This window comes from Mycteria americana, chromosome 7 (assembly GCF_035582795.1).
Source record: "Mycteria americana isolate JAX WOST 10 ecotype Jacksonville Zoo and Gardens chromosome 7, USCA_MyAme_1.0, whole genome shotgun sequence".
Classification (NCBI taxonomy): Eukaryota; Metazoa; Chordata; class Aves; order Ciconiiformes; family Ciconiidae; genus Mycteria; species Mycteria americana.
In genome coordinates, this window is record NC_134371.1 from 34,179,495 (window position 1) to 34,199,677 (window position 20,183).

The 20,183-nt window shown below is 37.6% G+C and overlaps 1 long non-coding RNA gene across 1 annotated transcript in view; it reads left to right on the forward strand.

Moving 5' to 3' along the window:
- Positions 1-1,685: 1,685 nt before the first annotated feature.
- LOC142413144 (uncharacterized) overlaps positions 1,686-20,183 on the forward strand; it is a 31,933-nt gene continuing 13,435 nt past the window's right edge. The window contains exons 1-2 of the long non-coding RNA XR_012776683.1: positions 1,686-1,804; positions 12,132-12,322. This is a non-coding gene — a long non-coding RNA (uncharacterized LOC142413144). The remainder of the gene's footprint in view (positions 1,805-12,131; positions 12,323-20,183) is intronic.

A 20,183-nucleotide genomic window follows, 5' to 3' on the forward strand; every position in this document is an offset into this window, starting at 1 on the left:
AGTAAATTTGTGAGAGAAAACTTTAAAAACTGACAACTAAGTTAAAAAAAACCCACACCTATCAAACAGCAATTTCCAAATACTAATTTAGGCACACTGGTGATGTGCAGAGTCTTTAAGAAACTGTGGGAATCTGTTTAGTCTCATGCTCTTGACTGATAAATTGCATTAAATTTCAGGTGAATTACATAAAGCTCTTTCTATTGTAATTCTTCCAATTTGTTTTTGGTAAAAAATGGCATCTGCAAAAATGTGTCTGAGAGGAAAGGAAGTTCATAGGAGCTGCACCAAATTGTCACCTATTATGAGTGTAAATCTAAGATAGACTGCGGATAAGACAGTTTGGATCTGCAAGAGAAACAGGAGGATGCTGGAAAGTAGAAGGGCTATACAAGAATGTATTTATCTGCGTTCTACTAATTGTTGTGGACTTCAAAGTACTAAAAATATTAGTGTTGATTATGTATTACATAGCTCATCCTAGTCATTCAGCTGCAGGCAACTGCTTTGTTTCAGATATCCCTCAAATATTATTTGCTTGCTGCATCCTTGATTTTTGCCTTATGTGTTAATTTTGTAAATGAATGTTGTACTATATTTAGCTAGGACCTTCAGTAGGATCTTTCAAGTTCTCTATTTACTTTTCTACAATCTTATCTAAGGGAAATCTTAATTGACATAGCTATATGAATGACTCAACAAAGTGGTAGCTAAACCACAGTCCACATGTTACCTTGGACTTAATTCTCACAGTACTAGACTCTGTAACCAAAAAAGCTATTGGTGTACCTTGCAAAAGCAAAGTTACTGCAAATGCTGTGTATCTTGGTTAGATTTTGAGGACAATGAGTCTTTCCACTAATAAGTCTATCTGGTATCTTAATTGGTAAGTAAATGAATAAAAGATGTGTTTATTGCTGTGTAATTAACTTGTTTGTTTTCCCTGCTATCATTGATTTATTTTGGAGAGGGGAAGGGAACAAGTCTTTGAAATAATTTATATCCCTCCTACAATTGAAAAGTCACCTGTTTTTAGGAATTGGACCTACTATCTGCATATTTCCTTAAAATGGAAGCCAAAAGTACAGAAAACTGGAGATATCATAGTAAGGTCAAATGTGGTGTGATAGTGTTTCTCTAAATTGTTCAAATTAGCCAGCTATGTACCTAAGTGACTTATCATCAAAAAGCAAAGAACATGGCCTGTTTCTTGAAATGTTTTTAAAATTTGGCTTGTGCTAATGAAAACACTTGTTGCATTTAGTCCAAATTTTGGGAAATTTTTAATTTAGTTTCAGTTTCTAGCAAATCTGGTTGTTCTAGGGCTGTATTCACATCAGGGGCTAAACATAAAAAATAGGAACAGCAGCATCCTAAGTGGCTTTTTTTTTTTTTTTTAACAATGATTTTTTTATGGACTACTGTCTCCATTTCTAATAAATAACAGTCATTTCTTGTTCTATATCTATAACACATGACAGAGTATCACTGTCAAGGCCTATTGTAATACCCAGCTAGTCGCCCCCAGCTAGTCAACAGAGTAGAGTAGTTTGCAAATGAAGGACATTTGTCTGAATGGCATATTTCTGAATGAGAATTGCTTTGTTTTGCAGAGAGTTTGGCCGCTGGAAAGTAAACAATCTTGCTGTTGAAAGAAGAAATTTCCTTGGCTCCCCACTGCCACTTGCCCCTGAATTCTTCCGTAACATAAGGCTGCTCGGACGCCGTCCAACCCTTCAACAGATCACAGAAAACCTTATCAAGAAATATGGGACACATTTCCTACTATCAGCTACCTTGGGAGGTAGGGTTAACGCTTGGAGATATTGTGCATGAGTTTGGCATGACTGTACTAAAAGTGTTGGTCACAACTGATTTCTCCATAAAACTGTGGCGTTGCTTTCTCAGATCAGCTGGGCTGAGCAACTTTCCCTGGGCTGGAATTTAAAGCATAGGAGCAGGTTTTGTCTACAAGCCCCAAGGCTCTTTCTTCTGCTGATATTAAACTTTGCTTTATTGATTCTGCGTAAATAATTTTAGGGACAAAAAAATAAGAAATCCCATTGTTAAGACTGAGGTACTTTTTCCGAGTTCCTGGCATGCATGCTCCTGGTCTTTTGGGGTTGTTTCTCTGCATTAAGAGGACATTTTTTCTGTAAGAGGTCCTTATGACGATTTATATAATAACAGGTTACACAAGTATCTGGGTCCATTACGGTACTGTAGAGATGAAGCAAGAAAAACAGTAACAATTATTTCCAACAAATCTTTTCAGCTAGGAGACTTTTAAACTACTTTGACTGCTGGGAAGTGCCTATATTGTCACTGTACCCTTTTTAGGACTAGTCTCCACTTAACCAGTGGGACTAAAAGTTTCAAAATGGGATGATGAGGCTTCGCCATGCGATTCCTATTAACTTAATGGAATCTGTGTCTGTAAATGCCCACAGACTAATTTGGAAAGGGTAGCCTGATGTATAATTGGGATCCAGTCACCAAATGGATTGAAGAAATCTAGTGAAGAGGCCTAATGTTCAAGAGAGAGCATAAATTGTTCAGAATGAAAGATAATTAGTGCCTGCGATTACCCATCTAGGCATTACAAAATGAGCTGACATTTTAGAAATGCAGTTTTATCCCTTGGTGCGTGATTATATTAAAGATAATTCCGGTGATTGAGTATCCTTCCAGCAGGACAGTCTTGTCAAAATCCTTTATTCACCTGAGGAATGGTTCTCTTTAATACATTTCATAACTGAATTCTAACCATATATTAATGAAATGACAGCCTTCCTATTCCCTTTTGGCTGATAACTGAGATCTCTAACAACTGAAAAGGCTCACAGTAGCTCTATTTTGGAAAAGACCATTCTAGAAACAAGATGAATTTCTGTCTTACTGTAGTTATTTAAAATAATAAAGAACTAATTCCTATAATTATTTTGGGAACTAGTGCTTCTACAGCAAACCCATCACCATTAGAATTTGAAGAACAAATTACATGTGTTGACCAGCAATTTGGAATAAAATTCCCAGAATTTCTTTTAATTACTCAGTATATTTCTTCCACGCAAAAAAATACACTTTTTATGAACGTCCATATATTTTTTTGTGTATACAGCCCATAACACATCTGAACAGTACACTTAACTGCAGAAGAGAAGGAAAATGTTTCTTAAAATATAAGCATAATAATTAAAGATTTGGCTGCAGCATGTATCCTAATGCAAGGGTTATCCAATGGTAAAAATTATTTTTTAGGATTATTAGGTATTTGCTAATTATTAACTAACATAACTTTCAGTACTAACAGCCATATGATGAAATTAATTTTCAAGCAGAAATTGGACCTAACAACTTGGGAAAAACAGTCTAACACAAGCATAGCTGCTCTTTAAAAGTACAAAGCAACAGTATCGCACTGATTGCAAAAGAGCTACAGACCTGACACCTTTTCAGAAGTAGGGCCTTAAGTGAAAACTAAAACTTAAGGGTAGTTCTTTTGAAGACATTTGAAAATTGTAGCTTAAACATTCAATATTCTCCTCAAAGCCTCAGGATTTGCTGCAGGGAAACTGGGGCACGGTACCCTTTTCTCATCCCTCTTCAGACCACCTTACAAAGGCCCTAAAATGCAGTAGCTGCCGCATACTTGCAAAAATTTTCCACTCATAAGGAGACAGTGTTGACTTCTGGGCTCTGTCAATGCTTAATGAAGTCAAAGAGAGTTTTTGCATTAACTTTGATGGATTTTGGTTTAGGTCCCAAGCCTCAATTTTTAGGTATGATTTCAGGCACACCTGCTGCCTTCCAGTATCATTGGATGGGTACTGAATACTTAAAAAAATTAGTTCAGTTAAAATAATTACAGGGAATTAGTAATTTCTAAGAATGTTTTCATGAGGTAGCTAATAACCCTATAGTTTCCTGTATGTGTTAGTTCTCATTTTTGGGCTAGACTGAATGGGGATTCCCAGAGATGCTTGTCCACACTTTATTAACATGTAATTAGATTTTTTCTTTCAATAATATATTCATACTTTCCCTTTAATTACAAATTGTTTTATTCTGAAAGCTTTGTCACTTATGGACCTCCTTAAAAGCAGAAGACCAAATTGAGTCTGCACAGTACTTTTATTTAATGAATACCCAATCATGGACATAATGGATTCATGGACATAAAGGAAAGCTTGGCAAACAAGCCATCCTGTGGTAAGATTTGTGTGCCTCTGTGACCATTGGCTTTCATGAATATCCCTTTTTGACCATAAAGGGAACTCTTGCATGTGGTTATTTGTGATACATTCCCAAATCTTTATTCACAAACACAGAAATATAATCCTCAAGGGCATTCTGAAATGAGAACTTAGGGAAGTTCTATTTTTCTTGCTGCCAGAAGGTAATGTGGAAAATGACATTTCTCACTGCTTCTATTTCGTATGGAAATTTTATCTTCTTTTGACATAAGCCAAATGTCCATAATGAGCAGCTTCAAGCTGCATGATAGAAGGACCCTAGGTAATCCAGTGCTTGCACAGCAAACACTGGATTGAGCAGTGGGTTCACGGCGGATCTCACGTGCCTGCGCACAGAAGTAACTTCTGCTTCTGCATTGACTGTCTGCAGTGCCAAATCTTCAGAGAAAGGACAGCCGTGGCTGCTCATTTTTTTTAAATCTTGTGCACAAATGGGGATGCTGTGTTGGGCTGGGCCATCACTCGGAAGTGAGGAGGTTTCATCCACTCCTCTAGGACAACACATATCTTGTTTGTGTTAGCAAATTGCAAATATACACAGCCCAGACAACACTGACCAGAACAGCTTTAGGAGAAAGGCAAGAGAGGACTCATACAAGGAAACTCTATCCCTGAAGGTGAGAGAAGACTCTATTGGACAAGTCCCTGAGCATCTCATTTAATTAGAGTTGCTTTGAGCAGGGGATTGGACTGGATGATGCCAGAAGTCCCTTCCAGCCTAAATTACTTTCTGACTCTATGAAATATATTTCTAAATTCTGTACTAGCTTTCAACTAGCAGTTCCAAAAAGCAAAGATTCTCCTTTGAATGAGAGACAATACACAGTATTACTTTTTCTCCTTCTGTTCTGCATTTATACTTTTCTCTTTTGCTTGCATACAGCATGATGCAATGAAGGTCCAACTTGCTGAATATACAAGAGCATTAGCTGCTGTACACTTTAATGGTTTACAAAAAATAGTGTGCAGCAGTGATCTTCAGAACTGGAAGTTATTGTGAAGCCTAGGGCACTACTGTGGAATAAGTGTAGGAGGATGGGGGTCTCACTTTAAAAGACATTAATTTTAATGCTTGTCTTACATATAGATGTGAAGGCTGCTCAGCAAACCAATAGACTCGGTGATGAGGAAATGATAGATAACTAACATAGCACAATGAAAAGATAGGCCCTTGTTCCAGACATTTGGGTGGCATGAGTCTGATTCAGGTGCTTTGCAAGATGAAGATAGTGGTCTTTGCAAATGAGTCCTCCTTGCATCTGGAAACATGGTAACTGTTCTGAATAAACAAATTTGCAGGAGTTTGCCAAGGCTTCATATGAAATTGGAACCTTTTTAGGTAATTGGCTAAATGGTAATCTCAGTTGTTTGAGATGATTGATTTATTTTTGCTGTTACTGTCTGTCATAATTGCTCAAAGTGTTCATTACCAGACCATCAATACATTCACCTCTCTGGGTCAGGAAATATCCCTTGATAATGTTGAAGGCTTTGCGAATCAAAAGAAAAAAGGTAGTTTTGTCTTTACAACAGACAGTCTTGAAGGGCAGCAGCAGATCAGCTTAACCCCAACCTCTTGTCATTCTCCTCTCCACTGATTACAGTTCTGTAAGTGTGTTTGATAATTACACCTTTACTATTCTATGCACTGAAGGGTCAGATTTTCTGCCCCTGATTAATATTCCTCTTGCGCAGTATATTGCTCTGCATACAGAGGTGGTGTAAACCAGTGAATCTCAGTTAATTCTGAAGGATTTATGATCATTTGCACTAACTGCTGATATGACCTTTGTTTTCTATAACACTTCTTTCAAGGTAAGATACAAACTATTGGCAAATAAGGGAGGGAGAGTCCAGTTCTAAATGACTGATGTGAGAAAGAAACTTGAACATTTAGCATTAGACTTGCAAACGTCCCCCCAGGTATGTAAATTTTCCAGCATTTAATATTATGGATGCTAAGGGGAAGAAAAAAATGCAAAAGAAGTGAAAGGGACTTTCAGTCCCTTTTCTCTCTCCATCTACTCAATGAAGACAAATTTCAAATCCTAAACCAGATGGCATATATGGTATTAACATGCACTGTTATTCACTCAAACCACAGAAATGATACCACATCTGGCCTAGCATTAAGTTATGTACTCTTTGAACCTGTGTACTTCCATCAGCATCTGTTTAAGTTTGGGGAAATGACCTGATAAAAACCTAATGGTACATTCTGTGATCCGTACATAAATAGATTTTCCACTAGCACTAAACTATTTTTTATAACAAAGGCATAACAATATTTCTTTCTTTTTTTTTTTTTTTTTTTTATGTTTTACTATAATGCATTACAGCTATTGTAGCTGAGGCATTCTATTTAATCAGAAACTTTTGAGGAGTTGTCCTTGTTTCAGCTGGGAAAGAGTTAATTTTCTTCCTAGTAGCTGATATAGTGCTGTGTTTTGGATTTAGCATGAGAATAATATTGATAATACACTAATGTTTTAGTTATTGTTAAGTAGTGCTTATACTAAGTCAAGGACTTTTCAGCTTCCCATGCTCTGCCAGGTGTACAAGAAGCTGGGAGGGAGCACTGCCAGGACAGCTGACCCAAAACTGGCCAAAGGGATATTCCATACCATATGATGTCATGCTCAGTATATAAACTGGGGGAGCTGGCTGGGGGGCAGCTATCGCTGCTTGGGGACAGGCTGGGTGGGTGGTGAACAATTGTATTATGCATCACTTTAACTTGTTTTGTACATTCTTTTATCATCATCATTGTTATTGTTGTTGTTGTTATTATTATTATTATTATTTTATCTTCCTCTGCTGTCCTATTAAACTGGCTTTATCTCAGCCCATGCATTTTCCTTTTTTTTTTTCTGATTCTCTCCCCCATCCCACCGGCGGGGTGGGGAGGAGAGTGAGCGAGCAGCTGTGTGGTACTTAGTTGCTGACTGAGGTTGAACCATGACTGGAGTTCATAGGCCAAAGACCTTTATGCCTTTGTAAGATACATATATGTGTATGAAGACAGAGCTCTAAATAGGTAACTGTGGATGATGCTCAGATATACCTGCCTTTGAGTGTTATACTTTTATTACTGTTTCCTCACTTTCTGACACGAAGGGAACTGGGAACTGTTGGATCACTGCTTTTTCCTACCACCACCCAGTCTACAGATGAAAATATGAAACATCAAGGCGTATGATCCTTTCATCATTAAAAAGATGTGGGTACAGAAAAACAATCTCTCAATAATTCAGGCAGAAGATAGCACTAAATATTTAAATGATATGCATATGCATTATTATGTATAACAAAACATATTTACTCCTTCAAATAGATGGTTATATTTAGTTACAGTTGTTACAGGATTACTCCAATTCTACTGTGTCAATGATGATGATTTGCATATTTTATTTAAATAATTCCTGAAGATATTCTTAAGATGGACACAAAATTAATTTCTAATTTCTGCATGACATTTATAAACTGTTATTTAGGAGTCTTATATCTAAATGGCCACAGATGGGTTATGAGTCTAGGTAAATTCCTATATATTTATTTTATTTCATACTTTTATTTTTTGAAAAACAGCATGTAGAATATTTTTCTCAACTCGGGAGTTTAACTTATACATACAAATCCTGGAAAATACATTCATATAAAACTAGAAAGAATTAAATATATAGGCTAAGTTATAAGGTTGCAAAGTCCAGGGCTCACGGGGACATTAGTATATATTGTGCCAAGGTCTGTCTATAGTGTGAACGTCAGTCTTTCGCCCAGATGAATATGTCAGTGGCAGCAGCTACATGGTAATAAAGCATCAGTGTAGTGACTTTGCTAATTTCTTGAACCATTGGATTATGTGGTGTTATTTTGTGAGCATCACCAAATGTTTTTATGCTATGTCTTTTAAATCTGAGAAAGTTAACTGACTCTTGAATTTGGTGAAGTAGAGAGAATACTGTTTTCAGCTGTGTGGATCCAATCCTGAATAACCATGTTTTCTTAGTATTTACTGTCATTAATCCCTTTCAGTTCTTAAAATTCATAATCTTGAATAGTTTACTAAATCACATTTGTTTTTTAGCTGATGTTTGGATGTCTTCTCAGCCTATTTCGTGGTGGCAGACTGTAACCAGTAAAAAACAAGATTCATCCATGTTTCAAATGTGACAGAAGAGTCTCTTTTGGCATGGGTCTAATTTTCTCTAAATTAACTTAAAACTCAAATTGTCTTCCACAAATTAAATATGGCTTGGTGATGTTACTTTACAAAGCCCCGAGTTCTGGGTGTGAAAGGGAGCTCTTTTACAACTCTGCAGTGACAAGGATGCCTGAGTTCCAACGTATGGGGGAGTTGTCTGGTTTTTAATCCACTTTTTCTAGCATGTGCTAAATCAGCTCTGACAGATGAAAAACTTTCAGAATCTGTAGGATGCCTTTTGAACAGCAAATATTTTTGAAACCTACCTGATTGCAAATGGTAATAGCATAGTGTCTGAGAATACCAGTGATGAACTAGGACCCACTTGTTTGAGATGCCATACAAACACAATGCAGAGATTTTTGAGAAGAAATAGCTTCCTTCATGTTTACACCAAAGGCCCCATCACTCCAGCTGTGTGCCTTCGCTCAACCTTGGGAGACATAATCTGATGTGATCTGAGTCAAAGTAAACATTCAAAATCTTTTCAACTCGGTTACAGACCATGAAAAACAAAACATATCTGTCAGGCAGTGGGGATGAAGACTGCAGGGCTGGGGATACTAGGGGATCCTGCCTGCCAAAACGCACCCACCAGCAACTGCCACGGCAAGCATGGGATCAAGCAGGACTAGGATAATAGGATGATGTGGTAACTGTGAGGGCGTTCAAAGGTTATTTTCCTGACATTTTCTAAGCAAAATAAAACTACACAACACACAACACTGTCCTTTTTCAAGCTATTTTTTTGAAATTAGAGTTTTTATTGCAGTTCTGCTCTCCACCCCCTGGACAACAAATGTTTTTGATGGGAGAAAAATAAACAACCTCTGTTTTAATAATAAAACTTGCCAGAATTCTGTTGAAATAGAAGCAGTCCCACCATCTCTACTAATAAATAATACAGATCAATCAAAAGAGTTTACCGCAGAGCAAGGTGGGGTGTTATGCTGGCTAATGAAATACAAAGAACCTCAAATTTTTTTTTTCTCTGCTTTCCAGAGATTTCCTGCAACATTAAGGGCTTGTTGTTTTTTACCTTACAATTCATTATATTTTCAGTAGAAAGCTGGTCAAGCTTGTAAAAGTCACTTTAATCTAAATATACTAGCTAAGATCTATGGAAAAGGGGAAAAAATGGAGAGAAATCTCCTAGTAAAATTTTGCACCTTATTTGCATAGCCTGAACTGGTAACTCGGGTATTTACCTCTGTGAGTTCTGATGTTGTCTGCTCTGATATAACTGTGTCTTTACAGCTCCACAAACAGCTGCACAAAGCCCATGGCCCCTGGCTCAAATCTCAGCCCACTCCATTGCTTTTCAATTCAGAAACATCTTTCATACTAGCTACAGTCATAAGGCAGGTTTTGAAAAGGCAGGGTTTATTGCATAGGCATAGTTGAACGCCAGCAATGCTGGAACCTAGACCAGGTTTTGATGGCAAATTTCTCTCAAAGTACAAGTAGTTAGACTTTCCTCTTCTTTCCCAGTTCTCTACTTGTGGCAGTTAGCATGGACGCAGCATGGTGTGAATAATGGCCCACCTGGCCACAGGACCGGCACCACCTCGCATCAGGGTAGGGTAGCAAAATGTGGTGCACACGTCTGCACTAATGCAACGTGCTCGCCCCTGCCCTGCCAAGCAACCCTAGTCTGCTTTGCAGGTGGTTTTGGCAGCAGTTAAATAAAATGCGAACCTATGTCTACTTATTACAGCAGAAAGATTAGGTAAGTGGATGGGGAAGTCCTGTTACTTACAAAAGCTGCTTTAATTCCTTTTTCTTTGGAGTTCAGGAAATTAATCCCTGCTTTGATAACTGCATGCACAAAAAATGACCCATTACAAAACTGTAGGAGGAAAAGAATAAATATAGTGGTGAAAACTGAGGTAGGCTCCAGCTGGAATAGCCAGATGTCCTGTGCAGCAGCTCTCCCTTCCAGGACAAACTGAACATACTGGACAAGACCAGCGGGTCTAATCAGATAAGAGGCTCCTGGATAATGGCAGTTTTGTCTGTGTAAGGTCAGAAGGGCCTGACTGTCATCTGAACTTGAGAGAGATTGGAAAACATTGTAAGGTACATTGATTAACGTGAACTCTTTCTCCAAACGCAAATGAATTTTGCAAGCCGAGGTAGCTGTGTGTCAAATTTGTCAACAGATGTAGTCTCCGGCACTGAGGCATGCATTCTTCATTTAGCATTGCTCACCACCAAGATTATCTCCCTTTAAAGATGATGTCATGTTTTCATCCTACATATTATCCCTCTACAGCTATATTTTTTGGCATGAAAACCCATCCAAAGCTGGCACCACATCCTCTGAATGGGCAAAATGCCACTATAGCAGATGGGTGAGCAATGAAACTAGCACAAGTGGCAAGTCAGACCATATCAGGGTAGCTTCCTTTCCAGGAACAAGGAAATGGCATTCAGTGGAGTTGTTCAGCACCTAAAATACAGGTATAATGATATTATTAATTGATTCTTGAGATTGATATTAAAGAATGCAAGTTATCAAACACAGGCTCAGAAAGTGAGAAAAGTGTTTTTGTAGTTACTTCAGATATAAGTTGCACAGAAGAAAATACTGAGTCAATGAATTAATTTTCTAATTTGTTTTCTGAAGCAAAGAGTTTTGCCTAAACACATTACTAAGTGAATGAATTCTTGCTTAGTCTGAAATGCAGGAAAAACATAACCTTGAAATAAACAATAAACGTGGAAAATTCCTTACAAATTTAACAGTATCTGTAGGTCTGATCTGGAATTGTTCCTAAGCACTCGCTCTGTCAAACAAATGAGATTTTGTTTTGGTTTTGTTTTCAATAATCCTGCAGGAATTAAAATTTCTAAATTCAAGAGCATTTCTCCATGTCTCTTTAAAGAAAAAGGAAGTGAGAAAACCACAATGTAAGATGCTGGAGCTTCTCTTTGTTTTCAGAAAAGCGCCTCTACTTTGAAAGTTAGGAAAATGTTATTTATGTTTCACTTTTTTAAAAGAAATTGATTAACATACTTATTATATATTTTATACTATTCAGTTATATAAATGTAGTTTAAGACATTCGTTATATCACGTTTCAGGCATCTTAGCATTGACAAATTGATTAGAAAGCACAGGATTGCTTATAACAAGATTGCTTATAACAAGTTGTAACAAGGTATCTTTTTCTGAAATCAGACATGATACATGTTTTGAAAGAAGGAAACAAAAAAAAGAAAAGAAAAATCTCAAGTATTACACTGGTTTCATTTTCTTTCATGCTAACATTAAATACTAAAAAATGAAGGTATTAAGCAACCTTGGAAATAAACACATTTTATACACGATTTAAATTGAATGTCCACAGAATATCTTTGTATTGTTCATAAATAGGAGTTAGTACAGCAGACTTATCCCCAATGCCATTGTATTTTAGGCATAAGTGTGTCCTATTGCCTAGTTGTTATTCATACAAGACGCCAAAAAAAAAAAGAATAAATACCTAGAATAGTGTCTGTTGTCCATGTGCTTAGGCACTGAAATATCTGCATCTGCCACCAGGAAGAGATATCTAATCATTAGACAACAGCTAGGGTAAAGTTTGGCTTGCCACCTTATTTCTGGCAAAATGAGGCTTGCAGAAGATGTCACTGATGAATACTGTGGTTTCTGTTTCCCTGCCTAGGAGAGGAGTCACTTACAATTTTTGTGGACAAACGGAAGCTGAGCAAGAGGTCAGAAGGAAGTGATCCCAGCACGAACAGCTCTGCAGTGACTCTGGAGACCCTGCACCAGCTCGCAGCCTCCTACTTCATTGACAGGGACAGCACACTGCGCAGACTCCACCACATCCAGATTGCCTCCACTGCCATAAAGGTAGGGGAAGTCCTCTACCTGCAAATGTGTTTCCAGATTCACCAGCTGCTTCTCAGGAGAAATGTGTTTTGATTAGTAAAAAAAGATTTGTTAGCAAAACAATAATTTTTGTTCTAAACTTTTTTACCTGAATCAAAGCATTAAATTGAGAATGAAGATTCTAGTTTAGAAGAGGATATAATGCACTAAAGGTATTACTCTTGATGAGTGATATATAATACAGTTCCCTCGTACTTCTTTTCTTCTTTCTTTTTCTTATTATTTTTTCAAACATAGTTATTGTACTGTGACTGAAACTTTTTTTTTTTTTTCTTTTTTAACTGACCTTTGCAACAATTTGGAGCTCTTGGTTCTGCAGTTTTGTGGAGGCACATCTTATTTTCTGTTAGGAACTTCTTTTAGCACAGTTTGTCAGTCAAAGCGTCCTGCCTACTGACTGCTGTAGGTCACTCATAGCACTGGAGGATGCTTGACTAAGATCTGTGCCCCAGCAGGTATTATATAAAGCAACAAGTGTTCTTTTGAGCAGCTCTTTAGCCTAATGTTGCTTATTTGAAATAACCTCTCTCAGTCCATTTCCAGCATTGAAGAGCAAATACAATTTCAACTTGCAGTTGAATATGCATTAGTTATGAAGCTTTTAATGTAAGATGTGATTTAGAATCCATTCCTCCCATTGGATCTTTCCACTGGTAACTAAGGTCTTCATTAAAGACCATCTGAAGCCAACTGCAGTTTCCAACTACCTTAGCTGTTACTCAAGTAAATATAAATCCACCTCCTTGGGAGTGCCAGGGCCTTTACAGTGAGAAGGATACAACCAGAATTTGTGGCTTGGCAGCACCTGTTCAGTTTGGCTGCTGGTATATGGAGGATATTACTCCTATCCCATCCATCATGGGCTGGCTGCATGGCAGCTAACCCCAGCTCAGAGCTGGTCATCCACAGGTGCAGTATGGCATTTGGCTGTTCAGGTAGCACAGCTGAAAATGCAGCAGAACCAACACGGAGTCTGATCTCATTTGAGGGCTGCCCATCAAATCACACAGTCTTGCTGCAGACCATCATACTACCCATCCCTCTGATCTGATTTATCTTCATAATCTTATTGTTTATTATGTAAATGTACAGCAACCTTTAAAACTAAGCTACTTCCATCAAACCACATGCAAAACTTTCCTTCTACGTTAAGATAATTTATGGCTGAAATCAGTGGTAACTGAAGTGATAAAACATAGAAACGTAGATACAAAACAGTGTCTAAAAGAAATTTTGCCTTTCTATTCACTGATTTTTTTTTAAAGCAAATTCATGTCATAATGCAAAATTCAACCCTGCTTGCTAACAATTTACATAATGAACCTTCTGCATGTCCAAAGTTTTTTACAAACACTACAAAATGACTAAGTTTGCTCTCCACCCCCTCACTGAGATGGATACAAATGCAAGCTGTAGTCTGTCAGCAAATCTGATTTGGTTAATTGACTGTAGGGGTCTCTAGAAAATGGTTCTCACATCAGACGTAACAGTGCTGATACATGAAACCCTCACTTTTTAGCTTGTTTTCATTGAGAGACTGGGAACATTTGCATTACAAATTTCTATTGTCAGAACACTTAACTGAACAAAAAACCTGTTTCTGTTGAAAACTAGGAACACAAAAAGCAGCCAGGGAAGGCATTTCTTTGTTCTCTCTCCACACAGATTTTTGAAACACTACTGTTTTTTAATTGGAAAACCATCAAATAAAGTTCCAGATCCATGGTCTAAAAAGCATATTTCAAGATTATTTATTAAAACATTGTTGCATTAAGAGTTACTGTCGCATACAAATAGGAGTCTGAGGAGTGGCTGGGGGGGAACCCTCCCGTTGAGTCACGAGGTTCAGACAGGACCCCCTTGCTTTCTAAACTCCTTCTCAGAGAGGAGTCTAGGTGCGGCTAGGTCCAGTCTTAGTCTCAGACCTGGTCAACAGTTTATTTTCTAAGGACTGTGTGTATAGCCACTTATTAGTTCAGGGCTTTCGCTAAGGCGACAGCATTAATTTTTACACCCCCCCAGCCTGGTCGTGTTGAAGGAACTATCATGGCCAGAGCAGTGAAGAGTGCAGTTTATTAGAGCAACAGACACACAGATTCTTTGGATTACCGGTGATAAATTAACTGTCTGCAAAGCACATACAAATACCAAGAATATGAGTATGAATAACACAGCCGGACACAAACATGTATATAACACGGCTGGACACAACGTGTATATCAAGAATATGAGTAACACGGCCGGACACAAACGTGTTAAAAGATAATAAAGCGACTCTATATATAGAGAGATTTCTAAGTTTCCCGGGGAGGCACTTGGTATAACCAAGTGTTTGACTCTTACCCAAAGGCGTCCCGATGGGAGGGAAGAGAGGCTCAGCCCGTCGACTGATCCCAGACGTCAGAGTGGTACACGATGGTGTCTTCCCTAACATTCTCTTTCTCTTAAGCTATTTTATACTATTTTTCACCTTTCAGGTGGAGCTTGAGTGACTCTAGTCATACATACCTTTGTTTAGGATTGGTGTAAAGTTTTCTCGCTTCGCTTTTAAAGGTATAAGCTAGGAAAATTCAGAGCGCAAGCTCAGTGAGGGGTGGTTGCACCTTGGAGGTGGGTAGCTTTTGGGATGGAGGTGTGTTTTGGTATTATAATGATGTTATAATGAGCAAAGTTCACCAAAAGGACAGCATTTTGTCAAAAACGTGGCAGGCTGTTGGCCCAGGGTAGTAAATATGCAGCTTATCAGTTCCATGACACCTCTAAGTTCCCCTATTATTGCAGAGCCTGGCCACGGCATCTCCACACCGCTCCACCCTCTGGGCAGCGCCTCTTAGAGTCAGCACACCAAGTTCCCCTGGCGTTACCAACATCTAAGGTTGCAGGCCTAGGGAACTCCCATGCCATGGATTCCTTACATGTCAGCCGCATTCCACCTGGGAAGCTTCTTCAATGCTGTGCCTTACATAAAAGTGTGAATATAAGTTCTAATTTTTAAGTCACCTCAGCCATTATCCCACAAACATATATACTGACATCTAAGTTAGACCACAGGCTTTCTGTAGAGCTGCAGAGCCAGATTTCTGTGTTCCAGTAGATCAGCTTGAGGGCTGGTACAGGAGAAGTGGCACCCTGGACCAGGGACCTGAGGACCAGGGTGGCCATCAGCCAGCTCTGTGCCTTCCCCTCCTGGGCTGCTCCAGGGAGGAGAGTGAACCCATTGCTTTTTACACCAGCAAACTACTGGGCGGCTTTTTAAGTCACAGCACCTTCTGTGTCTGGCTTGCTCATTACAGCTCTGCTCAAAGCCTTCCTCTGCATGAGAGATCGAACTGCAGATTTGCAAAGGGAGTCATAACTCCTCTCTGACCAGCATCAAAGAAATCCAATATAAAGGTATTGGAACCGCTTTAGAAACCCTGGAAATTCTGAATTTATATTAGAAGTTTTCCAAGTGATACAGAATCATTTTTTGATTGCTGACTAGTTAACAAAAAAAAAATCATGTTCAGAATCTATTTAGTCTTTGTTACTATCATTTTTGATTCACTCTCAGATAGCAATTCTGTGTCTTAAAACACTATTTCTATGTACATATAACTTCATTTCATTGAAAAGAAAAAACCAAAAAGGATAGTTATCTTTTGAATAGTTTGTTTTCCCTTCCTTTTTTGTCAGTCAATTTTATTTACATTTTGCACATTTTTTAATACACGGTATACTAGATTCTACCATACTGGGAGAGTTGTTTATATTTTAGGAAGAGAGAACTGAGAGTATTAATAATGTTTCCAATAACTCATACTCTTATTAGGAAGAAATTAACTATTCTTTTGGGAATGCACATCTGAATAAAACAAAAAATTATATTATTCAGAACAGGCAAGACTTAAAGCACAAATCAAAAGACATGATATTTGCAGATAAATCGTAACACTTCAGTGCACAAATGAGCTCCGCCACAGAGGTGTTCCTGGAGTTTTGGACTTTGAAACAAATAGGAGTAATTTGATAATATTTGCTTGTTGGCTTGTTTGTTTTTCACATTTCCTGTGACTACGGACAATCTGAAACTACAGCAGTAGTTAGAAAAAACTTTACACAACCATGTATTTGCTGTTTGTAGTGTTCTGACACAGCTATCCTGATGTCTGTGACACCCCTAAAAATATTATTCAAGAAGAGATACACTTTCCTTCCCTGAAAAACACAAACAAAGTCAACATTTTTCATTCCTTTTAGTTCCAAAATCAGTATACGCCTCCCTTTTCAGATTAGACTACATCACTCCTCACACCTCTTTTTTTCTGTAGTTGTGCCTGCAAAAAAATGCATGTTTTCTCTTAAAAAGCAAAAGGAAAATACTTATAAACAACATGATGTGTCTTCTAAACAAGTTACTATATTAATTTTGTGCCCTTTCTTGTGATTTTTCTTTTCTCCTGACTTATCTGTCTTTTAGGCTATCTGGTTTGGGGACGGAGAAATTTAATTTTGGAGGCATTGTAAATTGGTAACATATTAATAAGGTTTAATGATCATTTAGCAACAAAAATGTAATAATAATGTTATGGGAAGAAATATTCTCTCATCTACAGGAGCATGAAACAGTAAGAAAAAACCTAAGCATGCAGTAGTAGAGGAGGTCTTGAAGCTACCTTAAAAGCACCACTAAGAATGAATTTATCTAGGACGTGAAAGAGGATGAGCATTTAACAGAGCTATAGCAGTGCTTAATTATATGCTAGGATAGCAATGAGCAACTCCCCCTTTCACAAACTAGGGATGTCTCTAGGTTTGACCATTCAGTTCCTGATGTTTCCAGCTTCTTCCTCTACTGCTTCCGTAATAGATTAAGGTCTAAGGTCTTTACAGATGGGACAGGGAGAGGGATCCATTAAGTCTCTTGAGTTACAGAGCCAAATCAACAGTAGATCAAATATTAGGTGAGAATGATCAAGCTCCATCAGTCTTCTGGAAAAAAAAAAAATCACCAGCAATAAATATCTGTTTTCCCAAATTATAAGAATTTCTCTTTGGAGGCAACACATGAAACATTTTTCTCCCTTATGTAATTAAAACAATTAAAACTTGAGCAATTCTTATATACTTCATTCAAATTCACTGAGATATGATAGCTGATTTCTTTTCTTACAGGCCTTGATAAATTATTTTGTGGGATTGATACAGGAAGATAATATTTTGATGAGTTTTATAGTTAAGCTTTTGTATCAAAACCCTAAGTTATGTCACAGAGAAAAGAAAGCATTAAGGAGAGGGAAGTGAGAATTAACATTAAATATTTCATGTTTAATTCTTATTTATCTAGTGAAAAACAATACCGTTCAGAGCAAAATCTGTTAATGTGCAGCATCAGGAAAGGAGCGGAAGAGATGTATTTGATAAATCAAGTTTGTTAATCAAATTTGTTTCTAGTCAAGTTTGTTAGCTGTGACATAATTATCCTTAAAAATAACATGAGCACAACTGATGGAGTCTTCCCATTAATCACATAGATAATACATTGTTTATTCCACATTAAAAAAGGTAAAATCACCACATCACAACATTTTCCAACTGGAAATCAAATGTCCATGGGAGCTACCCTAAACCTATATCAATATTTAACTAATTTAAAAGTCCCTGATACATACATTCATTCAATAATATTTTAATGCATGCACTTTAGTGTAAGTGGTTAGGCTCGTATTCTAAATCAACAGTTTGCAGCCTCAAGGGCCTCATTGGAAACTCACCAAGTGCCTGAGGGCTGCATCTAATCTGCATATACATTTACATGAACGTACACCCTGTTGTGTTTGAAATATTACAGATCCAACATTACTTCCTTTGCATGCTCATTTTAGAAGCTTTTTCGTATGAAAATTTCTCTTCAGATGCACTGATGGCTGTTAGCTCTCCCTTTTAACACCCCTATTAGGATGATGGGGTATGCTCTCCCATTGTTTAATAAAATCCTGTACAGTTGTGGAAGCAGAATACAGATAGAGTCAGCAAATATTTTTCTTTCCCTGTGTGATATCTTTAATGAACAATATTCTCATCTCTTCCAACTTGGCATTGTTCTCACTTCTGTACAGCCATGTTAATTTGCACCCATTGAAGATCTAACCATAGCTGGAAGTGCAGGGGAAGGTGAAATGACCTGAGACTATGCAATGACCCTAATCTGTAAGACTGACCTCTTTCCTTTGCTGATTGATAGATGGTGTAAACAAGACATGAAGGTCAGAAGTTACTGTAGCATCTACTGTGATTCTGGCAACATGTCCTGTCATTGCCCACTGGTAGAATGGCCTTCGTGTACTACACTGACATCATGCATCCATGCTCCTAACAACTAATTCGGAGACTTTTTCAATCGTGGGTAGATGGGAGAGGGCTGTGCATAGTACATCTAGAGTTCATTCTGCTTTCTGAGTCTAATGCAGTTGGGAGACCGTAGTATACTCCTGCTCAAATGACCCCAATTCCTGTTCACCAGAAGCGATAATTCCACCACTGTCACTAATGAACTTCCGCACTAAGTCCAAATAATTGTGCAGAACACAGAAGAAATACATTGGTCACATGGTAAATTAAATATTATTGGATATTCTCACTGTATTCTGTAAAAGGATAAATACAGTTTTGTTAGGCAAGTACAACATTGCCAGTTAATAAAGTGAGGCTTGTTACAATAGTTGTCTTTTGTAGGATATCTTCTTCCAGAATACATTTTCTTTCAAGGGAGTTGGGGCAGGTGAATACAGTGTAGGTGTTATCTTAGGGTCCAAACAGCTGTGGGACAGCCACAGTGCAACAAAAGAACAGGAGGCAACAGAAGAACAGATGCATAAATTGAATTTTCCACCACCTATTTACAGCCAGATTACAGCCCATTTATTCCATCTGAGTGAGAAAGAATAAACAACCTTGAGAATGTGCCCTTTAACTTCAATTAAATTTTACTGTGCAATTTACTTTTTTCTTCCCCCAAAACACTTTTTTTTCTATGAGAGATTTAAGCACTTTTGTTGTCTCTGAAAACTTTAGATTACAAATAGTTTATAAGAACAGGGTTCTATTGTGATGATAAATATATCTGATTATCTATAATTAATCCATGAATACTCATGGTGGGCTGAGAGGAAACTTAATGTAATGAGATTAGTTTCTCACTGAAAACTCAGACTGAAATCCAGAACATTTTTTTTTGTTTCTTTGTTCTGTCTGAAAAAGCTTCCTTGCTTCATTTTTTTCCTATGTCATATGTGAATGTGTTTTCCTGTGGATTCAAGCAACTGTTGTAATCAAAAGTAGAAATGCTGAAATACTATAAAGCCTTGTACTTTGGTCAGATTTCTGGCACATTCTAAGTGTAGATAGTTTTCATAGTTTGTATAAACAACCACATTTTTTAAGCTTTTGAAATCCAGATCTTGAACCCTTCTTACCCTCACTTTCCCCATTCAGTCTGTGGACAGGATTTAAGACTGTACAGCTGAGAAACCTTGTAAATGACCAAGACTTGAGAAGTTCAAAAATCTGTGCCCAGCAAGAGCTTTAAGTTGTAAAATCACAGTTAGAAACATTGGGCCAGAAAGACCTGTAATATCAGGTATTTGTTGACTCTACTGAAGAAATTAAACAGTAAATGTAAGTTTAACTAAACAATCCTTGGGAACTAAAAGCCAGAAATTATTGTCCTTTTTCAAAAATTTGTGGCTTCCCCATTGTGTAGGTATGGTGACATTACATAATCATGTCAAGGAAAAGCAACAGTGCAGATTTTCAAGGACAAGTATTGTTCAGGTCCATTATG